This window comes from Salvelinus alpinus, chromosome 10 (assembly GCF_045679555.1).
Source record: "Salvelinus alpinus chromosome 10, SLU_Salpinus.1, whole genome shotgun sequence".
Taxonomy (NCBI): domain Eukaryota; kingdom Metazoa; phylum Chordata; class Actinopteri; order Salmoniformes; family Salmonidae; genus Salvelinus; species Salvelinus alpinus.
In genome coordinates this window covers 57,253,265-57,258,192 of record NC_092095.1, presented here as the reverse complement: position 1 = coordinate 57,258,192, position 4,928 = coordinate 57,253,265, and positions in this window count along the sequence as shown.

Below are 4,928 nucleotides of genomic sequence, written 5' to 3'. Positions count from 1 at the left end.
GAGGCCCATTATCAACAACCATCACTCCTATGTTCGATTGGCACTTGTGTGAGCTAATCCAAGTTTATCATTTTAAAAGGTTAATTGATTATTAGAAAACCCTTTTGCAATCATGTTAGCATAGCTGAAAACTGTTGTGCTAATTGAAGAAGCAATAAAACTGGCCTTCTTTAGACTAGTTGAGTATCTGGAGCATCAGCATTTGTGGGTTCGATTACAGGCTCAAAACGGCCAGAAACAAAGGCTTTCTTCTGAAACTCGTCAGTCTATTCTTGTTCTGAGAAATGAAGGCTATTCCATGCGAGAAATTGCCAAGAAATCTAAGATCTCGTACAACACTATGTACTACTCCCTTCACAGAACAGCGCAAACTGGCTCTAACCAGAATAGAAAGAGGAGTGGAGGCCCCAGGTGCACAACTGAGCAAGAGGACAAGTACATTCGAGTGTCTAGTTTGAGAAACAGAAGCCTCACAAGTCCTCAACTGGTAACTTCATTAAATAGTACCCGTCTCAGTCGCAACGTCAACAGTGAAGAGGCGACTCCGGGATGCTGGCCTTCTAGGCAGAGTTGCAAAGAAAGGCCATATCTCAGACTGGCCAATAAAAATAAAAGATTAAGATGGGCAAAAGAACACAGACACTGGACAGAGGAACTCTGCCTAGAAGGCCAGCATCCCGGAGTCGCCTCTTCATTGTTGACATTGAGACTGGTGTTTGTGGGCAAAAGGGTTTTCTAATGATCAGCCGTTTCCAGCTACAATAGTCATTTCCGACATTAACAATGTCTACACTGTATTTCTGATCAATTTGATATTATTTCAATGGACAAAAAATTTGCTTTTCTTTCAAAAACAAGGACATTTCTAAGTGACCCCAAACTTTTGAACGGTAGTATATGTGGCAGGGGAAAACCAGCCACGTCACGGACGCCGACATCTTGCTTCCGGACAAGCTAAACATCGTCTTCGCCCGCTTTGAGGATAACACAGTGCCACCGACGCAGTCCGCTCCCAAGGACTGTGGGCTCTCGTTCTCCATGGCCGACGTGAGTAAGACGTAAGGGTGTTAACCCTCGCAAGGCTGCTGGCCAAGACGGTATCCCTAGCCGCGTCCTCAGAGCATGCACAGACCAACTGGCTGGAGTGTTTACGGACATATTCAATCTCTCCCTATCCCAGTCAGCTGTCCCCACTTGCTTCAAGTTGTCTATCATAGTTCATGTACCCAAGAAAGCAAAGGTAACTGAACTAAATGACTATCGCCCCGTAGCACTCACTTCTGTCATCATGAAGTGCTTTGAGAGGCTAGTCAAGGATCATAACACCTCCACCTTGCCTGAAACCCTAGACCCACTTCAATTTGCTTACCGCCCCAATAGAGCCACAGATTATTCAATCGCCATCATACTGCCCTATCCCATCTGGACAAGAGGAATACCTATGTAAGAATGTTGTTCATTGACTACAGCTCAGCCTTCAACAACATAGTACCCTCCAAGCCACTCAGACATAGCTCACCTAATATTCCTTTACTTTAAGATTTGTGTGATTTGATGTGAATTGTTAGATACTACTGCACTGTTGGAGCTACACCCGTAATAACATCTGCTAAATGCAATTTGTTTTGATTTGAATGCAGAGAGAAATAGCAGCGCAACAATGGTGGGGGCAGAGAGGGACTTCCAGTCAGTGTGCAACAGCAACTTCCCCCACACACACACACTCAGCTTTATCAGACTAGTATAATTAGATTGGATCTTCATCAATGACACACACACACACACACACACACACAAACATATTATGTGTTTTGGTGTTGTGTCAGGTTTCAGAGTTCTGGGAACTCTGAAGAGACAGAGACAGAGAGAAACAAAGATAGAGACAGAGACAAAGATAGAGAGAGAGACAGAGACAGAAATAAAGATAAAAGATAGAGACAGAGACAGAGACAGAGACAAAGATGGAGACAGAGACAGAGATAGATAGAGAGACAGAGACAGAAATAGAGACAGAGACAGAGATAGAGACAGAGACAGAGAGAGAGAGAGAGAGAGAGACAGAGACAGAGACAGAGACAGAGACAGAGACAGAGACAGAGACAGAGAGAGAGAGAGAGACAGAGACAGAGACAGAGACAGAGAGAGAGACAGAGACAGAGACAGAGACAGAGAGAGACAGAGAGAGACAGAGACAGAGACAGAGAGAGACAGAGAGAGACAGAGACAGAGAGAGACAGAGAGAGACAGAGACAGAGACAGAGACAGAGACAGAGAGACAGAGACAGAGACACAGAGACAGAGACAGAGACAGAGACAGAGACAGAGACAGAGACAGAGACAGAGACAGAGACAGAGAGAGAGAGAGAGAGAGAGAGAGAGAGAGAGAGACAGAGACAGAGACAGAGACAGAGACAGAGACAGAGACAGAGACAGAGACAGAGAGAGAGACAGAGACAGAGAGACAGAGACAGAGACAGAGACAGAGACAGAGACAGAGAGACAGAGACAGAGACAGAGACAGAGACAGAGAGAGAGACAGAGACAGAGAGACAGAGACAGAGACAGAGACAGAGAGAAACAAAGATAGAGACAGAGACAAAGATAGAGAGAGAGACAGAGACAGAAATAAAGATAAAAGATAGAGACAGAGACAGAGACAGAGACAAAGATGGAGACAGAGACAGAGATAGATAGAGAGACAGAGACAGAAATAGAGACAGAGACAGAGATAGAGACAGAGACAGAGAGAGAGAGAGAGAGAGAGAGAGAGAGAGAGACAGAGAGAGAGACAGAGACAGAGACAGAGAGAGAGAGAGAGACAGAGACAGAGACAGAGACAGAGAGAGAGACAGAGACAGAGACAGAGACAGAGAGAGACAGAGAGAGACAGAGACAGAGACAGAGAGAGACAGAGAGAGACAGAGACAGAGAGAGACAGAGAGAGACAGAGACAGAGACAGAGAGACAGAGACAGAGACAGAGAGACAGAGACAGAGACAGAGACAGAGACAGAGACAGAGACAGAGACAGAGACAGAGAGAGAGAGAGAGAGAGAGAGAGACAGAGACAGAGACAGAGACAGAGACAGAGACAGAGACAGAGACAGAGACAGAGACAGAGACAGAGACAGAGAGAGAGACAGAGACAGAGAGACAGAGACAGAGACAGAGACAGAGACAGAGAGACAGAGACAGAGACAGAGACAGAGACAGAGAGAGAGACAGAGACAGAGAGACAGAGACAGAGACAGAGACAGAGAGAGAGACAGAGAGAGAGACAGAGAGAGACAGAGAGAGACAGAGACAGAGACAGAGACAGAGACAGAGACAGAGACAGAGACAGAGACAGAGACAGAGACAGAGACCGAGACCGAGAGACAGAGACAGAGACAGAGACAGAGACAGAGAGAGAGACAGAGAGACAGAGACAGAGACAGAGAGAGACAGAGAGAGAGAGAGAGACAGAGAGAGAGACAGAGACAGAGACAGAGACAGAGACAGAGACAGAGACAGAGACAGAGACAGAGACAGAGACAGAGACACTTATTATGGAAGAAAGTAGGGAGATGGACCAGGACCAGAAATCGCCTGGGGATTTCAAACACACCGGCCCATTATTTTCCTTGAAATAAATAACGATAATGGTCAATTGATCAGCCCATCTGACATTTGTCCAAACTGCCCTCTGGCCCGTTTCTGGATAAAAGGTTCTCATGCTCTTTTATTTCCCAGACGAGGAGACAAGTAGATTTCTGTGGCCCGTTCAAGTCCCCCAGTTAACATGGTCTGGGTCTATGGGGAAATTTACACAATGTACACAGGAGCCCATGACCTAACTAACTCAGTTCCAGCCTCAGCCACAGTTAGACTAGCCTACTCCTGATCTATTCCGCCCCGTTGATTTTAAGGGTGTAATTATTATATAACTTTATTAAATCTATTGTACTGGCTGTGTGGGAGAGTGAGGATGGAGGCTGGAAGAAGGAGGCTGGAAGAAGGAGGCTGGAGGTCAGCACATCTTTGTCTCTCTCTCCTTTTCTTCACATCTATTCCTATCTTCCCTCTCTCTCGCTCTCTCTCTGTCTTTCTCACATGTGGTATTAGCGCAAAGGCAAACAAGAGTGGGAAGATTGTGCACACACACACACAAGGTCGTCCTTTGAAAGGCAGATTTATGCGAAAGTGTTTTGGTCAGCCTCCCTTGCCCTACTGCTACCACGGCAGCAGCCTTTGGAAACTATGATGCAGCGGGCTCTCAGATCTCTCTCCGTCTCGCTCTCTCTCTCACACACACACACACACACACACACACACACACACACACACACACACACACACACACACACACACACACACACACACACACACACACACACACACACACACACACACACACACACACACACACACACACACACACACACACACACACACACACACACACACACACACACACACACAGGTGTTTACTGCTTTGGGAATGTGCTGGCACCACACCCGAACAGGTGGATCCCAGATGTGAAGCTAAAAGAAAACTGTTATGTAACTTCCCAAAGTGTTTGATGTGTGTGATATATAGAGGAGGATTGAGAGGGGAGGATGACAGAGGAAGAGGAGGGAAGGGTGTGACAGTGAACAGTAGCAGTAATGTAGCAGCGTTATGACACATCGTAGCCCTGAAGTAACCTGCTCCCCCTCATCATCAGGAGAGATGGTAGAAGGTGTAGTAGTGTTTTTGTTGTGCTGTCGGTAACTCAGTAAGTATGTGTTCCCAGGTCTCCACAGAGAGATCGAGAACAGTGCCATCTCCACAGCACATAACGTCTCACGAGAGAGAGAGAGAGAGAGAGAGAGAGAGAGAGAGAGAGAGAGAGAGAGAGAGAGAGAGAGAGAGAGAGAGAGAGAGAGAGAGAGAGAGAGAGAGAGAGA